Below are 22109 nucleotides of genomic sequence, written 5' to 3' on the forward strand. Positions count from 1 at the left end.
CTCCTGGCGCCTGGCTTCAGATCGGCACAGCTCCAGCCGTTGCAGTCATCTGGGGAGTAAACCAGCAGATGGAAGACCTCTCTATCTGTCTCTACTTGGAGAGGGCTCCTGGCTCCTGGCTTCAGATCGGTGCATCTCCAGCAGTTGTGGCCATCTGGGGAGTGGACCAGTGGATGGAAGACCTCTCTACTCTCCCTCTCTGTGTAACTCTTTCAAATAAATAAAATAAATATTTAAAAAAAATAAACCAGAAATGGATACAAAAAATAAAGAGAACTACAGAACAATTTCACTGAAGAAGAGATGCAAAAATCCTCAACAAAATACTACCTGATCAAGTCCAGCAGCACATATGAAAAATCATTCAGCAGGAACAAGTGGGATTAATCTCTGGTATACAGAGATAGTTCAGGATATGCAAATCATTAATGTGATACATTAATCAATGTGATAACATTAAAAATTAAATAATAAAAACCATATGATTATCTCAATAAATGTAGAGACTACATTTGATAGAATACATCATTTCTTAATAAAAACCTTAAGTAAATTGGATATACAGGGAACATTCCTCAACACAATCAAGGTAACCTTTAAGAAACCCATATCCTGCATCATATTGAATGGGGAAAAGTTGGAAGCATTTCACTAAGATCTCAAACCAGACAAGGATGCCCACTTTCACCATTATTATTCAGTATAGTTCCATAAGTTTCAGCCAGAGCCATTAAGCAAGAAAAAGAAATCAAGGGAATACAAATGGGAAAGGAGGGTACATCCTGTTTGCAGAGGATATGATCCTTTACACAGGGGAACAAAAAGACTGCACTAAAAGACTGTTGGAACTCATAAGAGAGTTTCACAAAGTTGCAGTTTATAAAATCAATACACAAAAATTAATTTGTTTACACATTCAAATATATAAAAACTGCTAAGACCGAAAAAGAACTTATGAGTACCATTCATAATAGCTACAAAATTTTTAATACCTTAGAATAAATTAAATCAAGGATGTGGAAGATATCTGCAATGAATATGACAAATCATTAAAGAAAGAAATAGAAAACACAAAAAAGGGAAAGATTTTTCCATATTCATGGATTTGAAGAATCCTAGTTTGCTGGGAGTTTCTATGATGGCTTCTTTTGGCTTTTGAGTTCTTTCTCTCTACATAATATGATCATATATACATCATATATCACATAAGTTTCCTTTGTTAGCCTTTTGATGTGACAGATTACATTATTGGTTTTTATTTATTTATTTATTTTTTTGACAGGCAGAGTGGACAGTGAGAGAGAGAGAGACAGAGAGAAAGGTCTTCTTTTACCGTTGGTTCACCCCTCAATGGCTGCCGCAGCTGGTGCGCTGCAGCTGGCCCACCGCGCTGATCCGATGGCAGGAGCCAGGTACTTCTCCTGGTCTCCCATGGGGCGCAGGGCCCAAGCACTTGGGCCATCCTCCACTGCACTCCCTGGCCACAGCAGAGAGCTGGAATGGAAAAGGGGCAACCAGGACAGAATCCGACGCCCCGACTGGGATTAGAACCCGGTGTGCCAGCGCCGCAAGGCGGAGGATTAGCCTAGTGAGCCGCAGCACCGGCGTTCCTACTTTCAATTTCATCACTATCTGTTATAAGTGTTATCATCCCTCTTTTTCTCAACTTAGATTTAATTAGGTCTTTTTTCCCAGCTTTCTAAAGTGGAAGTTCATGTTACTGATTTTACATTGTCTTTTGTAGTATTATACATTCAATACATATGTTTTCCTCTAAACACACCTCCACTGAATCTTATAAAGCTTGATAAACTGCTTTTTTTCTAGTGTGTTTTTAGTCTCTAAATATTTGAGATTTTTTTCCAGTTCTTTTTCTGTTATTGATTTCTAGTTTAATTCTATTGTGTGAGACCAGACTTTATATAATTCTTGATTTTCTTTTAATTTTAGTTTGTATCGTGTATTTTATGTCTCAAAGTATTTTCTGTATTGGTGAATAATCCACATGAGCTTGGAAAGAATGTGTTTTCTGCTGTTGTTCAACGGAGTTTCCTAGAAGTGTTGTCAATTAGAAGTAGCTGATTGATGGGGCTATTCAGTTAAACTATGACCTTATTGATTTTCTACTTGTTGGTTCTGTTAACTACTTATAGATGTAAATTTCCATCTTAAACTCCAATATGAGATTTATATGTTTCTTCCTGCATTTCTATCATGAATATATGCTACAGAGATACAGAGGAGACAGAGCATTCTCATCCACTGGTTCACTCCCCAAATGCTCACAATGGCTGGAACTGGGATAGGTCTGAAGTCAAAAGCCAGGAACTCCATCCAGGGCTCCTATGTGTGTGGCAAAGACCCAGCTGCTTGAGCCATTACTAATACTTCTCAGAGTCCATATCAGCAAGAAGCTGGAGTCAGGGACTGGAGCCAGGAATTGAACCCAACTTCACAAAATTCTGGGCTGTCAATCAAGCATCAAGGATCACATACTGATATGGGATGCAGGCATTTTAACTGCTAGAGTGTACATTTGCCCCTACACCATGTGATTTAATACTCTGTAGTTAGGTGCATACACATTAAGGATTATGTGTGTTCTCTGAGAATTGACCCATTTATCATTATGCAATGACTTTATTCCTTATAGCTTTTCTTGATCTGAAATCTGCTTTGTCTGAAATTAGTATTGCCACCCAGTTTTATTTTGGCTGCTTTTAGCTTTGTATATCTTTCTTCATCCCTTTACTTTTAATCCATCTGTGTCTTTATATTTAAAGTTTCTTATAGATAACATATAACTAGATTTTGTTTTTTAATCCACTCTCAATCTCTGTCTTTGAATTCATATATTTCTCCCATTGCACATTTTTTTAGTTTTAATAAACCTGTATGATTTACAGGTTGCTTAGAAACTTACTGTAACTATCTCCAGGTAATTGAGTTTTTCAATATATTTCCAACTATGATGTGTAGCTATGTTCTATTGTGTTTGAGGAACATACTTTGTGTGGATTTCAGTCCTTTTGTTATGAGAATGTGGATTGGTAGAGGGAGGAGTTAAGTTAGGACAGCTCCTTGCTGACCACCCTGTTCCTCTGGCCTTCTGCTTCCAGTGTAGGTCAATGACTGACTGGTCCAGCCAGGCTGGAATTTGAAAGCTAGGGACCAACTGGTGTCTAACAACTCCAGCCAAACTGCATGAAGGTGCTGGTCTGTAACTGACATCTTCAGCCAAACCACGGTTGACAGTGCTGTGCCAATCCCCTCAGGTCCTTGACCGACAGCCCCAGCATTTTGTGAGGTTGCCTTTACCATTGCTCAGAAAGGGGCAGGGGCTTGCCAGTCCATGGAAGATGCATTTGCACCATGCCCAGAAAGGGAGGCCTGACCTGCTCACAGGAAGGTAAGGACACCTGGATGGGGCACAGAGAGGAGACCCATGAGGCAGGCAGGTCTAGGCTGTCAAATTGGCAGATTGCAGCTGTCCCTTGGCACATTGACCTTGGTCAATTTATCTCTTCAGCTCAGTGGACCTTGGGGCCATCTTTGGTATACTTTTTTTGTGCTGTAACCTAGAAACTGCAACTGCAGGGCTCACTTCTCTTATTTTTCTTCCTTAAGATATTACAGCATGTATAGTGTGTTTTCTAACATCTGAAAACATTTATTTTTAAGTTTTATTTATATGAAAGGCAGAATGAGAGAGAAAGGTCTTCTGTCTACTGCTTCACTCCCTAAATGCCTGTAACAGCTGCGGCTGGTCCAGATCAAAGCCAGGAGCTCAAAACTGCATCTACATCTACTAGAGTGGGTAGTCATGTTCTAGACTCTCAGTGTGTGTGTTAGCAGGATGTTGTATAGGACTCAGGACTTGAATCCAGGCACACCAATATGGGATATGAGTGTCCTGGCTGGTGCGCCAAACTTGTCTCTGAAAAGATCTTTGCACCGTATATTTTGGCCATTGTTTTCGAGGTTTGCCTTGAGAGTAATATTCCATGATTTCTCTGCCTTTTGGCTAAGAGCAAGTGTAGTATCTGTTCTTGTCAGAGAGTAAATTTCCACATAATCTTCAGTGAGTGGGAGTGGAAGTCTCATATATTTGTTTGGAGATCTTTTCAGTGCTAAGGCAACTCCCTGTCTGTCCATTTCTAGATTTCCACTCACCCTTTGTTTTGACTTCACTTAGTTTATATTTTGAGAATAGATATCACCTATGAGACACGTTGAATAGCATCAACCCTTTGTCACCCTTTCAGAAAGAAACGAAAATCTTAGAACCTGACAATTAAGAGATAATATCAGCTTTTTCCAGACTATATATAATTATAAATCCAAAAACAGGGTGTGTTTTACATAGGAATCATCCAGACATAGTATTTTCAACTGGAAGACTTTAGTTTGTGCATTCAATACAAACTATTCATTCAGTTGTCATAAAAGGAAACAAAAAGAAAAGATTTAAAAGAGACTAAAATGGCAGAAGCACTTCACTCCAAACATCACAAAAGAATATACTTGTATGAAAGAATATATACTAATTGCAACATTAACAGAAAATGAATGAGAAATATTATGAGCATTCAAAGAGAATATATTAAACAATTATTTTTCTGCACTTAAGTTCTGAACTAATTAATACATAACATATGTGAGACGCATGGAAGCAAGGCTATTTTCATTACTAAAGAAGGACCAAAGGAGAATATTTATTCGTAGGCTAATGAATTTCCTATATCAAAACTAAAAAGTAAGTAGTCTCTTCCTATAAATAATTTGTAGAATTGGTCCACTATTTGAGAACCTGTCTTTGCAAGCACATAGTTTTATTTTATTTTTTTATTTACTTGACAGGTAGAGTTATAGACAGTGAGAGAGAGAGAGACAGAGAGAAAGGTCTTCCTTCTGTTGGTTCACTCCTCAAATGGCCGCCAGGGCCAGTGCTGCACTAATCCGGTGCCAGGAGCCAGGATGTTCTTCCTGGTCTCCCATGCGGGTGCAAGGGCCCAAGCACTTGGGCCATTCTCCACTGCCCTCCCGGGCCACAGGAGGGAGGTGGACTGGAAAAGGAACAACCAGGACTAGAACCCATAGCCCATTTGGGATGACAGCGCCACAGGCAGAGGATTAACCGAGTGAGCCACGGCGCAGGCCCCTACAAGCACATAGTTTTAAAGAGGTTGAGCAGGAAGTGTGTTCCTTCCAGGACACCCAGGCTTTCAAGATTGATCATCATGAGAGAAGCTTGGTTGTATGTACAGTTTTCTCATTCTAAGTCTACCTATAGGGGAAAGAAAAATTTTCGAGAGAACCCAATGTACTTATTAATAATATCAATGATGTTGCTGAAAATAATGAAAATTTTAAAAATATTTGCAGTAGATATTCTACACTTCCAAAATGCAGTATGTTTGAATTTGTTTGTCCTGACTCAATAGCTAGGCTTGGTAGTATCAGGAGATATTGCAATGTTGCACTTTATATATGAGTATGTTTAACTACATTGATGATGAGGGGTATAGTTTTAAAGTCTACTCATCATAGGTTAAACCACTTATATCTGGATATGCATATTAAGTCCACAACCATGAATGTTTTTGTTTATTTTTATGAAAAATATAGAGAAATTGTGAAGAACTGCATGGTTAGAGCCTGTGTAGAAATGAAATCTCAAGAGAAGAATATGTGATTTTATCAAAATATAGCTGTGGGACTTTAGAGGGCTTGCTGGTGACTGAACATTCAGAAATAAGAGAAGCAGAGAAGACTGTGCTTCAACTGAAATACCATGTAAGAATGGTGTAAAACTCTCATAGTACCAAGAAGCCTAATAAAAAATTTAAGATTTGAAAAATATGCTTGGAACAATAAAAAGAAGACTTTTTTTCTAGATTCAAAACAGGAAGAAGAACAAGGAAGAGAGAGTTCCATTGCTTGGAGCAGATGGTGCAATGTTAACAGAACAACTTAACTGCTGCTTTGCCTTTTTCCTATTCATAAAGGAAATTTGTCTCACTGAAACTGTTAGAGAAAGATAAGATGCTGTTTAAATCCCAGAGTAGCCCAGGAAGCAGTGAAATAGTGCATGGTTCCAGAACCTCCAGATGGGAATGTCTCCATGCCAGAACAATTACCAGAGAACAGAAAGAATGTTTAGAATCGGGTTTGGCAATTACTGCAAATCACTGAGAACGAGATGGGTGACTGGAGTCCAGGGAAATTGTTCAGTTTTCACAAAGAGGTAGATGAAATGTGTGAGGCCTCAGTGTCAGCTACTTAGATTGTTTCAGAGTAGAGCCCTTAGAAAAGTGAGTAGTAAGCGCTAGGTTACAGCAGGAATTTCTTTCTTTTAAAAAAAAGTTAAATAGAAGAATATTACTCCTTCCATATCAATTAGCTTTTGTGGAACATTTTGTTTTATTATCATGATATATATATTATGCATCATGATTTTACAATTCTCATCAGTTCCTTCCTTTTTATTCCTGGGTATTATTCCAGTGTGAATACTTCTCAGTTAGTTTATCTGTTCTCCTATTATTGATAGACATATGGGCAATTTCCTGGATTTTATTACAAAGAATAGAACTGCTATAGTATTCTTATTACAAACTTCTTAGAAATAGTTTTAAATTTTACTTGGGTAAATAGCCATGCATGAAATTCCTCCATATCCCATTTTCAAAATGAAAGGGACTATTCTTACATTCACATTCATTCACATTATGTGAGAGTTTTATTGACTCCACATTGTTGACAGTTTTGCGGTTTACCAACCTTTTTAAATTTTATCCCTTCATGTGTAAATGTATGTGTAGTATAGGAATTTATTTTGAAAAGTATTTTTATGGTGTCTTAAAATATCTTTAATTGATAGTCATAGAGTAACCTGATGAATTATGGTTGGTTGAAGAGTTATATCCTGGGAATGACAATGTGTCATCTTTAATTCTTTTATACATCTATTAAATGCATGGCGTTGGGCAATTTACCCCGGTCTCAGTTTCTTTTTTTTTTCTATCATATTATTTTGTGAAATAAATCCACTACATTAATTTGTTTAAAAAGATTGAAGGAAAATACCCATAAGAGACTTAGAAGGGGCCTAGTCACATATGAAACACCCAATATATCTTAATCTAAATTATGGTAATTTGCAATTTATACTTTGAAATCAACAACTGTGAGGTGACTAAGAATTCAGGATCGTTCATATATATAAGTACCTAACTCAAAAAATATGAAATGCTGAGTCCAGTGCTGTAGCATAGTAGGTTAAACTTTCACCTGTGGTATCCCGTATGGTCTCTGGTTTGTGGGCAGCTCCTCTTCCAATCCAGCTTTCTGCTTACGTATGGCCTGGGAAAGCAGTGGAAGATGGACCAAGTGCTTGGGCCCCTGCACCCGCGTGGGAGACCAGAAAGAAACACCTGGCTCCTGGTTTCGGATCCAGGCAGCTCCGGCCATTGTGGCCATTTGGGGAGTCAACCCACGGAAGGAAGACCTCCCTCTCTCGCTCTCCCTCTCCCTCTCTGTAACTCTACCTCTCAAATAAATAATTAATAAAAATCTTTTTAAAAAGATAGAAGCCCATTTAAAAATTGAAAAATGTTAAGAAAGTGGATGTTATGTGCTCACACCAGAAAATGGAAAACTATAAGAGGTACTTTATCTGTTAAAATTAGTGAGAATTAACCATGGCTCAATGTCTAATCACTTCAAAGCATCCTGCTATACAAAATAAAAACATATAGTGTTATGTCAAAAATTATTTAATAACTAATCATTTTTGAAAAACAAGGAGAAGTCAGGCATGATATAGAATCTGATGGCAGTGAAACTGTGTATAAAATAAATGCATTTAAAACAGTTTTCTAAAAAGGTGTTTATTTTTATTTGAAGTGCAGACAGAGAAGGGGGGGGAGAGGGAGAGAGAGAGAGAGAGAGGGAGAAAAGAATCAAGCACAGAGAGAACTTCTGTTTGTTCACTCTCCAGATGCCAGCTGGGTCTGTAACTTAATCAGGTTTTCCAATGCCGGTGGTGGAGACATAAGTACTTAGGTGGTCACCTGCAGCATTTGAAGGAAGATAGATTGAGGAGCAGACCTGGGACTCAAACTCAGCCATTCTTTTAAACTTTGGTGGATGTTTCAGTCCAGATTAGTCTCAGGGAGCCCTTTGTAGACACTGTCCTAAATCGGAGTGTTACCCATAAACATGCTATTGGAGACATTTATGCCACACCAGAATTTTAGAGTATCCTGTCCTTTTTTTTTTTTTTTTTTTTTTTGACAGGCGGAGTTAGACAGTGAGAGAGAGAGAGAGAAAGGTCTTCCTTCCATTTTTTCACCCCTCAAATGGTCGCTACCGCCGTTCGTGCTGTGCTGACCTGAAGCTAGGAGCCAGCTGCTTCCTCCTGGTCTCCCATGTGGGTGCAGGGGCCCAAGCACTTGGGCCATCATCCACTGCACTCCTGGGCGACAGCAGAGAGCTGGACTGGAAGAGGAGCAACCGGGACTAGAACCCCAGCACCCATATGGGATGACGGCGCCGCAGGTGGAGGATTAACCAAGTGAGCCACGGCGCTGGCCCCAAGGATCCTGTATATTCATCAGCCTTTTTATTATTGCCTGAATGAAAATAGAAGTAAGCTAATCAAATCAGCAAGGCTAGTAGGGGAATTTAGATGCAAGTTTGAAACATATTTCATAATTTAATAAGGATAAAGAATTCTTTTTAAAACACAAGCAAACAATAATCCATTGTGTTTGCATCATCTTGCTGCAATTTAAAAATAAATGAAGAGAAAAAATTGGTTAACTACCACATTAATGCCCTAAATAGCAAAACAGTTGTCATATCTTCAACTACATTTGTAGAATTATATTATTTGCATTATACCATAGTATTATGTTTGCTGATAATCATATATTAAATATGACTTTAACCAATAAAGTTTCTTCAGAAGAGAATAACTAAAATTCAAATTTCTTTGACCCTACATGTGACACATCAGATGAAATCACTGCTTGTAATTGCCATGTTACAGTGCTGCTTCTAGTCCTGGCAGTAGAGGATGGCTCAAGTGCTTGGGCCCCTGTCATCCATGTGGGAGACCTGAATGCAGTTCCAGCCTTCTGGCTTCAGCCTGACCCAGACCCTGCTGCTGTGGAAATTTGGGGAGTGAACTAGCATACAGAACATCTCTCTCTCTCTTTCTCTCTCTCTCTCTCTGTCACTCTCACACTTGCTCTATCTTAAAAACAAATAAATTTTTTTTCAGAATAAAGATTTCCTTTTGTCTTAGAAACAGTTGGGATTTGTGACACTGATATTTCAATTTAGGCCAAAAAATAAATTAAAAAAAAAACACCAAAAAGTAAGGAAACAAACAACAATAACAACAAAATTTAAGTACCAGATATTTTGAAGAGATGTTCTGTTTCTCCTGGACTAAAATATATGAAGAGATCCAACATTAGTATATTTAGTGGAAGGTAATTTAACCACATGTGTCAGAATTGGAACTCCAGTTTTCTTTTCTCCTGGGATCCCATTTCCACTGACTTCACATCACTTTCCAAACTGTTGTGATGGGCAGTGTTCTTCCTGTCATCCCAGCGTTTGAGTATTCGAGGAAAGACTTGCTAATCTTCCAAATTTACCACAGAGCCAGGTGTCTACATTTGAGAGACATGTGTTTGAGTAGAATGTATGAATTAATAAATAAAGGCATCTAAAAACATGCCTCGATGTATAAGCGGAGAGAATGTCCCCAGTTCTTGAAAATCATCCCACAGTTACAAAAGAAGATCATGTAGGTAGCCTACAGGGAATTTCTTCTTTTGTTAGTAGGGAGGTAGTTCTAGAAGTTCTCTTAAGCCACATTTATGCAGGAAGAACCAGTGAATCTAACAGGCTTTTTCATTACAAATTCTTCATATGTCGATACATTTTCAAAATTTCACATACTTTTTAAAAAAATTTTAAAAATAACCAAGAATATCAGTAGTGTCTCTTGCAATAAGGCCAAATTCTATGACTAATTTGGCACATGAAGTATTTAATATCCTGGAAGTGATATTAAATTTTGCTGGGGTGTGAATCATTCATTTTGTTTTTCTAGAATGTCAGTTTCTGCTATTTTTCTGAAAACCATATGTTATTATCAAAAGAACTGTACCTCAAATTTAAGGTTCTTTCAGTACTGAACATGATTTATTATTTTTAACATTTTTTCAATGTAACACCATAGCATTCATCTCCATTACCAAAAGAATTTTGCAAAAACATGAATTGAAATATTAAATGAGGGGCATTAGTTCTCTTTTTAATATAGGTAAAAGTGTTTTCTTTACTGACATTTATACCATTTTGCAGTTAGAAATAGAAGAATCTGGTTATTCAAAATAAGAAAGAATCTTTAGCTTCATCACTTTAATTCTGGTTGCCATATTTTAACTCCTTTTATCTTCTACTGTCAGTTTTCTGACATATTATGTAAATCACTTTTCCATATATTAAACACGTGTTAGTTTTTATTGGCATAATTACAGATTATGTATATGTGACTTCCATTTTATTATATAAAAATACTGTTTCATTTTTGTCATTTTTGCTGCTATTTATATTTTTCCTTTAGGGTTTTGTGTCACTGTCTTAAATATTCATATCTTCAACAAAGTGTCTTATGGATAAATTAATTAAGTAATTGAAAACTCCATCACCTATTTTTCACTCTCATTCTAAGAATCCATGCCTTTACAGCAGATGATTTTCAAAGAACATTTTGAGTTACTTAGAACACAGACGATTCATTGTGTAATCTAAAGTACTGAATTTGCTTAATCAAAGATAATATTTTGCTTTAAGAGATTGTTTTAGAAGTAATTTTAAAATAATAGAAAAGAAGAAATCAAGATACAAACAAAATTATTTCAAGGCCAAAAAATGCATGACACAAATCAAAGCAGTATCTCATAACAAAATTAGAGATTATGCCATTAAAATGGATTAAGACCATATCTTGCAAGTATTTCAGGAGCAAGAAGAGCCCAGGGTCCAGACTGTCTAGCTAGCAGCAGATGGACACTTACACCCACTTCAACTGGGGCATAACTTTTCTCCACTGTACATTTTGCAAAATATAAACTCTACTTCCTAACTCAAAGGCCATTCCTTAGTGTGCTGCATGCATTTCAAGTTGCTTCTGTTTTGGACAATATTAGATATGCTAAGGGAATTTATGGTGTTCAGTTTCCTGGAATATCTGGTCCTAAATTCTAGAGTCACAAACAAACAACAATAAAAAAATCATTGTAACTTACAGGTATGGAGAACAGATGTCCCTATTTTGTCAAGAAAGTTCCAGTGTATGCTTTGTATACATGCACAGTTATTAAATGAAAACTTTGAACTACATTGTGACCAAGGAGCAAATTCATCACCATGACCCCACCAGTGGAGGTTTAATTTAGCCAGCACTAACCTCTCTTACATGGCTTGAAGTTTTGCTCCTCACAGTTCTTGGAACAGCAGCATGGATATTCCATATCTTGTTAAAATCTCAGACCACATACCAGACTTAGTGGTTCCTAATGTGTATTATAACAACTTGCCCAGGTGACTCATATGTATACAATAAAATTTACAAGCTACTACCAGAGCAAAACAGGCTGAACTGATTCATTTTTTAGTACAGTTCACTGAAAAATAGTGTAAATACCTACACATAAAATACCAAGCCAAACAACGAAAGCTGACTAGTTCAAAGAAAAAAAGTGAATCTTTTTGCTCACCTTCATTTACAACTAGGTTGTTAATTAGAGTGGCTTTTAAAAAACCCCACATTGTTGTAACTTTAGGATTTTTTTCATTCTTACCTGCTTAACATAGCATATATTAAAAATGAAGCTAAAGGTTATGTATATAGTTTTAAAAGATAATTATAAAAATTACATGCTACTCTGTTGTGAGGTGGCTGACTCTAGGCTCTTAAGCCCAACACGAGAAGGAATTCGAGGATGAGACTTAAGTGAAGATCAGCAGAGAGGCAAGATTTATTTGCTTGGAAAGTGAAAGTACAAACTCAAGAAGGAATGCATATATACTCAAAATAGAACTTAACACAAAGAAATTCTGGTTAATCCTTTTATATGTTATGGAGGAATAGGAGATGGTGTCTGAGGCAGGATTGAATTGAATATTTCTAAGGGGTAGATTTTGGGGGTGGGAGCTTGAGTGCCATCTACTTCTTTGCCCTTCCCTGGAAATCTTGGAAATATTATGATGTGAGGTACCTGATGGCAGTAGGAGTGTTAGTCATGGTTCACTTCATTAAAATAATTATAATAAGTTAAAAGTCATCACAGGTATGTCATCAACAGCCATGTTCACCCATGTCAGCTCTGAGAAGCAAAACCATGAAAACTGTGGTTTACTGCATGAGTGGCATAGGCAAGGCTGCAGGGCATGTGGGCCTGGCAATCTTAGCTTCTGCTTCCTAGCTACTTCCACGCTTACATCATCTTTTACCTTTCAGAGATGTGCATCTCTTACTTTTTATGGGAGGTTGAAGGAGGATAGTCCATCATTTGCAACTTCATTCTGTGTAAGGGCATCATCCCTGCACAGCCAAGGAATGAAAATCTCTTGTTAACTGATCTAGAGGATCTATTGGAAGAGATAGAGGCTTATCACCAGTCATTGGTAATGGCAGCAATCCCCAAATGATCGCCATTTTTACATGAAACTCTTCAATTCTGGAAGGGATGCATTTGACAGAATGAATATGCACAGGACAAAAAGAAGCAAGAGTAAGAACGATGTCAGAGAAAGCAATGCACTTTCCTGCTGTTTCCCAAGTGACAGAAGCTGAGGTTCCTCCTTACCAAAACTATGGAGTCACCTGGATTATTCATACATCCTTTTGATGTCTTTTTCCATGAGCCTATGCTTGCTAAGTATGACTGATTTTATTAATCACTGGACATAGTCCCTGTTCATCCAGTAGGTAATCAAGGGCTAGTTGGTTGTCCACTTAAACTAGGCAATCTAAAGAATTTTGTAGTTATTTTAGGGTCTGGCCTTTAGTCTGGGTTAAGTCATCCAAGGCATCAGACAGGTTTTAAAGTAACTCATGGTATGTAGTAAAATTCTCTCCCTTTGCTATTGTGGTAGAAATGTTTGCCAGGATGCTCTCTTCCCAGTGGCACTTTCTTAAGAAAGATAAAACATGCCAGTTGAGCAAAGTAGCAACATTAACATTTCTTGACAACAGGAAAAAAAAATTATGTGTCTTTTAGCTTTCTGAAGATTAACATGAGATCCTCATTCGGTTCACAAGAGTAGGCAGAATTTTTATCTAGGTGTTCCTATAAAGACTTAAGGCATATGCGAGTGTAACCATCTAGAAATTCTCTGCAATTTAACTGCAGTAAGACTGATAGCAAGACTTACAGGGAAGCCCACTCTCCAAGTTTTTAACAAAATTAAAACTCCTGGGAAGATTGATTGTTCATAATTTTTGGAATATGGCACCAGAAGAACCATGTTGCACTATTTTGTTGAGCCCTTTTCACATGACATAAAGTAGTATTATGTTTTATTTGATCTTGGTGTCTGAATCAAGAAGAATGTTGGAGGTGAGGAAGGGTTTCCAACATAACATCTCAAAAGGATGTAAGCTGTAACATGGTCTTGGGTGCCATCTTCAGAAAGGCAATGATAAAATCTTTTGGCAAAGCTTGGTACGAGTCCTTTTAAGATAATGGTTGTTCCTTTCAACTTGCTTGTGAATTGTGACCAATAAGAGGCCATGAGTGTTGTAGGAGATTCCCAGAGGGGTGACTGTCAGTTGAGTTACTTTAGAGACAAAGGAAGGAACATTGTCACTCTGAAGGGACATTGTGAACTCAAAAGAGGGATATTTTTAGTGGCAATTTGGATACCTCCTGTGTCTTCTATTCAAGTTGGGAAGTTTTCTATCCACCCAGTGAAAGTACCCATGAAGAGTAATAAATGTTTAAGCAATTTTCTTGGAGGCATATTAGTGAAGTCTATCTGCCAAACGTTACCAGGATAGGTTTCTCTCTTCTGTATGGGAGTGAGTATGGGAAGTGGTTTGGTGTTCATGCTAGGGTTATTTTGCAGAAAGTGGGACAGGATTGGGTAGCTTCCTTTAAAACGGTATATAGTCCTTTTCTTCCAAGATACCACAGACTATTGGAATTAGGACCTTTTTTCTGAGATGGATAAAATCATGAATTTCTTTGATAATTTTTCACTGAGAGCCCATTGGGAGCATGATTCTATGATCTAAAGTGTACCATCTTTTGGAATCATTATTGTAGCTTTGTTGCTGATCCCATTCTATTTTAGGTATGGTATAGTTTGGACTTTCAGGTATCTCTAGAGGCTGGGGTATAAGAGCCATTCCCAGAACCTCGTGACTGTTAGCCTTCTTTGCTGCCCTATCTGCAAGTGCTTTTCCTTCTGACAATAACGTTATTCCCTTTTTGGTGACAACTGTAATAAATAACAGACACCTCCAGAGACTCCAAAGATGCCTTATAGGACAGTCAAAATGTCTTTGTCAATTTAATCTGAGAGATTTTTTGATAGTCTTTCTCTCCAGATTTCCATGTTGTGTTTATAGCATGAGGAATGCATACTTGGACTTTGTATTGACGTTCTGGCCTTTCTCCAGTTTTAAAGCTGTAATCGTGGCAGTAAGTTTTATCTTTTGAGTGGTAGTCTTAAGGGTCTCCATAACTTGGGTGAAATTTGTTATGGCATATCCTGCCTTTATAATCCATTTCTTCATAACACTACTGACCTCAGTGAACCATTCAACATCTCAGTTTTTCAGAGGTTTTTCTTGTAGGTCAGGTCTACTGGAATAGACCTTATATATGAGCTCACTTTATAATATCTTCAGATGGCAGAAGAATAGCTGGATTGAGGACTTGGCATGCATGAAAATTGCCTCTGGTAAATCTAAAAGGATTTGAAATTCAGTAAGGTGTCCTATTGTTAGCAATCAACAACCTTTAGTCTCTAGAATCCCTTGTATTTGCTGTGGTATTTGAACTCTAAGTGGCCTCAAGTCAATTTGACAATTTGTCTACCAATAATGTGATAGTAACAATTGCTTGTAAGTATCCAGACCAACCTGTGGTCATTGAGTCCAGTTGTTTAGAACAGCAGTTCACTGTTCATAGAAAGGGGGTTAATTTGAGGACAATTCCTTCAACTACAAATAGGGTGAAGGGTTTCTTTAAATTAAACATTAAGTGCATAAGTCATTGTCTGCAGACCACTCAATATTGGGTCATCCACCATATCTATCTGCTACTCTTCTGAATGTGATATTTATAGGGTGATATGGGAATAACAGAACCTAGAGCTTCCCTTAAAGTGAAGACCGCAATGAATGCCTAGACACAAGAACATAATGGAAGTAGGAGTGTCAATCACTGTGATCATTTTTATAATGACATTCTAATGAGCTAAGGGAAATCAGAGAGATGTATCTGGGCTACACCAAAACCAGAATCCTGGAACTGCATCCAGGTGTTCAACCTGGGTGATAGGGGCCCAAGAACCTGGCCATTTTTTGTCGTTTTTTAAGGCACATTAGTAGTGAGCTGGATCAGCAGCAGAGCAGCTGCAACTCAAATCTGCATTCCTATATGGAATGCCAGTAGCACAAGCAGAGGTTTAACTCACTGGACCATAGCCAACCCCAGATGAATTTATACTTCCACTTTTTATTCTAAAATAATATTCTAATTAGCATTTTTTCTGTTACTCGAGAAATCCTCCCCTATTTTGAAATTCTAGTCTATTTTCTTATGTAGTTTTCCCTTCTACATTTAAGTCTTTAAACTACAGAAACTATTTTTATGTCAGATATGAATCTTCAATTCTAACATCATGTATTTGATGTACATATGTCAGCTTTTTAAATGAGGGTTCTCTAAGGGTAAAGCTAAAAATTGCCAAGGGACTTCAAATTCATTATGTTGGCAGGTACTAATGCCATCTTACATGGTAAAGTGATCATATTAACTGTGTGACTGATCATATAGATAGGATTAAGTGTCAAAGGAATCAGATAAATAAGACCAAGTGTCTGGTAATAACAATAGATAGAATTAAACAGGAGATAATGATCCAACATGGGAAGCAGGCCACACAGTAGACTCATAGAATGACAAATGCCTAAAAAGCATGCTGATCTCAGAATCAGCCCTTTAAGGCATTCGGATTTGGCTGAAAAGCCCACAAGAGCATTTCAGGCATAGGAAACCAAGACACTGTGGCAAAAAATGATCTACATGAAGGATCTCTCTGAGATCCCAGTGGAAAGAAGGGGCCGTCAAAGAAGGATGTACTTTTCCTTGAAGGGAGGAGAGAACTTCCACTTTGCTTATGGCCCTGTGTAAACACTGACAAAGTTTGTGGACTCAAAAGGCTTCCATAGCCTTGGAAGCTCATGACAAGAGCCTCAGGTCATCACTGCCATCATAAATAAGAGTGTTAATTGTTAAATTTTGTCTTTCAGTGGCATCTCCTCCTCCCCCTCTTCCTTCTTGTTCTTATTCTTTTGTTTGAGATATTTAAAAAGCTTTGTCTTCCAGCTTGAATATGTTAAATTTTTAAAGATTTATTTATTTATTTGAGAGTTAGAGTTATGTGTGAGAGAGAGAGGGAATGAAGAAAAAAAAAAGAGATCTTCCATCCCCTGGCTATCTCCCTAAATAGCTGCAAAAACTGGGACTGGGCTAAGACAAAGTCAGGAGACTGGAACTGCAATCTAGGTCTCCCATATGGATTACAGGGACCCAACTACCTGAACTATCTTTCACTGACTTCCCAGGTGCCTTAGCAGGGAGTTGGATCAGAAATGAAGCAGTCAGTATTCCAACAGGTACCCAATGGGATATTGCCAGGGGGATTAACTTGGTTTGCCACAAGCCAGCCCTTATATGCTAATTCTTTTCAGAGTATACTACTAAATATTCTCTGTGTTTAGAGATTTAAAATAAAAAAACCTTTTTATTTTAGAAAAAAATCTGTTTTTTTTTTCACATGAACTTAAATATCCCTGTATCACTCCTTTGTATCACTCCTTTATTGTTATTTAATTGACAGATATGGCAATATTTCTCAATAATTGATTAAAATCTTTGAAAAAATGACATTAGGTAAAAGATTAAAATTATTTGAAGTTGCAAATGAATAAAAATGTAAAGCAACAATGATATGATTAGTAAATCAGTGTTTCTCAACCAGTAGGTTCAAGAGATATATGAACTTTTATCTAATTCACAAATTATGGATTAAAATGCTGTATACATTTCCATTACAAACTTCAAGAGTCTATTTTATTTTTCCTATCTACAATTTCTTGAATATGTAAATTTACATCATGTATATTGCAATAGAATCATGCAATGTGCTCACCAAAATGTGTTTATTTTGCTTCTGTACATATATTCTGGTCTCCTTCAGTCAGAAGAGACTATTTGAGTAGACTGGAAATATCACATGCGTGTGTTCAGCTGTTACATGTCTGCTGATCCTCTAAAGATGTCTAAGTAACTCTGGCACATTTTCCTGTATAATCAATGCAGCTGGATGTAAAGGGTTTTGGCATTTGCAAACACATGATAGCAGGATTCTTATTAAGGAGTCATCAGTTTAAGGTGAAATGGCCTAAAGAAGTGCTCAAATAGCTTCGCTCTGTAGTCTGATGTATATACAAATCAATATTCAGATAATCATTGTTAATTCAATGTGTGATTATTATCATAGTATAGATTTCTGCTTTCATGACCTGCAAAGTAATTATTACCTTAAACTGGAACACTATTATGGGAAAAAAGTAAACTATATATCCTTTGTCACAGGCAATACATGGGACATAATATATAACATTAATTATTTGAAAGTAGCAAATAAAGACATGTAACAAGAATGACGGCTCATTAGTCAAGCTATGTAGCTGTAAAAAATGTAATAAATCTTTCATCAGTTGTAACTTGTAATGCATATAATGTGTCTACTCTATATAGCTCTAGGAGAAACATTTGGAAACATTCCCATTATAGTGTGTGATATTTACTGTTGCCTATGTTTAGCCAGGTATTAGAAGAGGAAATAATTAGGTAGACTGAAATTACAAATGGAAGGGAAAAAAGAGAGGGTTTTTAAGATTTTGAAAAAGATTATATCTATCTCTAGAAAAGTAAAGATGGCACTTAAAATGGTTTCTTGAATATCAAGTGACAATAGCATTTCTTGATTGAATAAAGTTAATCAGAGTCAATACCAGATCAAAGTGGTAGGCTTCCCAGATGTTGTTCCAGATCCCCTCGTAACACTCATCTTTGTTTAAACAGTGAGCCATGGTCAAGAAAGCATAGGAATAAGGCAGACTAATTATACTGCTTGTTTAATTGGGTAATTAATTATCATTTTGCCAAGGCCAGTAATACATTTCTGAATAATAACCTGTAGAACTAGTCTTCATCTCCAAGTTCTTGTTCTGATTCATTTTCGAATATTTATTTTTGTTTATTTGATAGGTTAAGAGTGTGAGAAAGAGTGAAAGAGAGAGAGAGAAGGAGAGAGAGGAAACACAGACACACACATACACACACACATCTTCTATTCACCTTTCACTCTCCAAATTCCCACAACAGCCAGGGCTTGGCCATTTTCCTGGCACAGGAGCCCAGAATTCCATCCAGGTCTCCCAAATGGGTGACAAGAACTCAAGTGAGCAATCATTCGCTGCCTTTCCAGGCACATTAGCAGGAAATTGCATGGAAAGTAGAATTGCTGGGACTTGTGTCTACACTTTGATATGGTATGTGGGCATCCCAATTATTAGATCAATTCATTGCATCACAACACCCACGTCTGGTTCTGAGTCTCAGTGATGCTAATTCATTCTTTCAGCAGATAGTTCACTAATTACAGAATTAGCTTTTAAGAGATCATAGAAATTCTCAGGACCCCAAGTAAATAATGGTTGAGACAATAAACCAGAAATATCACATGTTGCATGAGTAATTTAACTTTAATTCACACTTCACCCTTTCCTATGACAGTATGCATTAAATTTATTGAACTGGGGAGTCTTAGTCTGAGTGAAAGGTCTATATTTCTTGGCAGAACCAAACTTTCCATGTGTCTCCTGCTTAACACTTGCTTCTGGAAGAGAGTTTATAGTGTTCCATCAAATCCATGATTTTGTTTTTAGCTTTATAGTCCACAATGTTGATATTGTTTTACATAATCTATTTTCATAATTATAATACAACTGTATACATTCTTATTCTGACAACTGTTTATTAATGCTTTTTTTCTTCTTTATTTTTATTTATTTGAAAGGCAGAGATAGAGACAAAGAGATAGGGAGGGATCTTCCATTGGCTTGTTAACTCCCCCATCACCTGAGACAGCAGAGGCTAGATCAAGTCAAAACTATGAGTCAAGAACTTATTCATGGTCTCTGACATGAATTTTACCACATAGGTGGTAGAAATCCAACTACTTAAGCCATTATCTGTACCTCCTAGGGTACAAACTGGCAGGAAGCTGGCATCAAGAGTGGATCTGGGACTTCCAATCCAGATATTCCAGTATGGGATGCAGACATCACAAGCAGCTTCTCAACTACTACACAAAATATCCACCCCCCCAACACACACACATTTGCACACAATATTTTTGAGAGCTCTCTTTGTAATGGGCATTATCAACGGTGGGATTCAAAACAGCATATCCTTTCTTCAGAACACCAGTACATGTAGGGTGAGAAGGGGTGGCCAAACTTAATACTGGGGAGATATGTGAGTTTGCACAGGCTAAAGGTAATGTGAACAATGAATTTATTAATCCTTGATCTAGGCTCTTGTCTCCACAGAGATAGAAACACTAAGTGGAGACTGGTATTGTGTGAAAATAACAGCAGTTTATTTGTCAGTGAGGGAATAACTGTAGATTCATGAGAGAGGATGGGCTGCCCTACACAGAGAAGTACACATGAGTTGGCCAAGAAGTTGTCCATAAACCTGGAAGGAAAGGGAACCTGAAAGTGGCACTAGCGATAGGAAAGGTCTGTCTGAGAACAGGAAGGTGGGAGAGTGGAAACATTCTGCTGGAACACTGAAAAGACAGGTGTAGTACTTCCAAGCAAGGCTCACAGCAGAAGAGGACACTCTCCTATCTTCCATTCATGTTATCTCCTCTGTGCGTAGGTCCCAGATGGGAGGAATGCTTAAGGTGGGTGAAGTGGACCCAGTGGGGGATTCCCTGTAACTTTGCTGTTGTAGGAGTAGTGAGAATAACCTGGTAAGGTCCATTTGACCTGTAGCCTGGTGGGAGTAGGGGGCAAAGAGCAGTGTGAAGACAGGATGACCTTATCTCCCACTGTAATAGGAGGGAAGCTGCCTGAGGTGGCTGGACCTGAAACTGGGCATATTTCCTTAACTGTTCAGTGATTTCTGAGATGTGAGAGTAGATGGGGTAGCAAGAGTGGAGATTGAGAATGTAGAGTCAGAGGAACCAGGGGACATCTGGTGTTCAAAAGGCGAAATATTGAGAGGTTTTTTTTGGAAAGGGCTCTCATATGGGGCAAGGCCATTGAAAGTAGTTTAATCCAGTCTCTGTGAAGCTTAGGGAGAATTTGGTTAGAATGATTTTTAGTATGCAATTTGTGCCTTCTACCTTTCCTGAGGATTGGGGGTGATAAGGAATATGGAAATGCAGGGGATGTTGAGCCCCTTGTTCAATAGTTGAGTAACTTGTGATGTAAATTCAGGACCATTGTCTGATTGGAGGGAGGCTGGGACCCCAAATAGCGGATAATCTCTGAAACAGGATGTAGGAAACTGTTAGTACCATTTGTAAGTAGTGGCAAAGGCCTCGACCCACTCAGAGAATGTACTAACAGTACCAAGGATATTCTAAGTGCCATAGTCTGGGCATAGGGGTGAAGTCAATCTGCCAGTCAGAGGCCAGCAAGTGTCCTCTGGCTTGATGGGAGGGGAAGGGTAGAGGACAGAGGTTAGAGTTAAGGTTTGGTTTTTGACATATAGAACAAGAAGAGGTGAGTTGTTGAAGATGTTTTGTATCTTCTGGTGTGAGGGGAAGACATTGACAAACGATAATAAAGAAGAAAATTTGGAATGAAACAAATGGTTGAGATAGAATAAGATGGTCTAAGTGTAGGGCTGTTGGGATTGTTGGTTTTGAGAGTGGTTTATCACTATTGCAGATGGGGTGGAGGACAAGCTGGAGGAAAAGAAAGATAGTACTGCCCGACAGACTGCCTGGTCTTCCCTGTTATTACTGGTCATAATGACAGAGTTATCAGTCTTATGAGCCTTACAGTTGACAAGTCTGATTTGTGTTGGAAGATGGGCTGCCTCTAAGAGAGGGGATATAAAGGTAGCATTGGAGATGGCTGCCCCCTTGGTGGCAGGAAGACCCCTTTCTTTCCAAATTGCTGAGTAGGAGAAGAGGATATGGAAGGCATATTTTGAGTTGGTACAGACAGTGATGGTGTTATTTGGTACAGACAGTGATGGTGTTATTTTTTTGCTGGCATAAAGGCATGGGTTAGAGCATAGAGCTAAGCCTGTTAATTAGTAACATTGAAAGGGAGTGGACCTGCCAAAACTGTATCAATGGTTGATACCACAGCACATCCTACCCTTTTTATTCCCTCATGAAAGATAGAGCTACCATCTGTGAACCAGACTAGAGTAGTGTTAATGAGGGGACCCTCTTGGATGTTTGAGGGATGAGGTAGTAAATATTTGGTAGTCTCAATGCAGGAGTGTACAGGAGCCATGTGATCAGGAGAAGGAGGGGAAAGGGGAAGAAGAGTAGATGGGTTAAAGGAAAGACAAGGTTTAAAAGTGAAGGTGGGGTCCTCAATTAGCACCACCTGAAGGGCCAGATTGCAACATGGTTGGAGAGACTGGAGGCTCTTGTAAGGTAGGAGTTCTGATAGATGGTGTGAGGAAAGAACGGTAAGCAATGAACAGAAAGTGAGTTTTCTTGACTCTTGTATGAGAACCACT

At 37.9% G+C, this 22109-nt stretch overlaps 1 pseudogene; it reads left to right on the top strand.

Moving 5' to 3' along the window:
• The first annotated feature begins 4004 nt into the window (after positions 1 to 4004).
• On the top strand, positions 4005 to 4125 carry LOC127487186 (U2 spliceosomal RNA; annotated as a pseudogene).
• Positions 4126 to 22109: the final 17984 nt, after the last annotated feature.

Source organism: Oryctolagus cuniculus, chromosome 9 (genome assembly GCF_051225735.1).
Source record: "Oryctolagus cuniculus isolate XC-2025 breed Fujian yellow rabbit chromosome 9, ASM5122573v1, whole genome shotgun sequence".
In the NCBI taxonomy this organism is placed as follows: Eukaryota; Metazoa; Chordata; class Mammalia; order Lagomorpha; family Leporidae; genus Oryctolagus; species Oryctolagus cuniculus.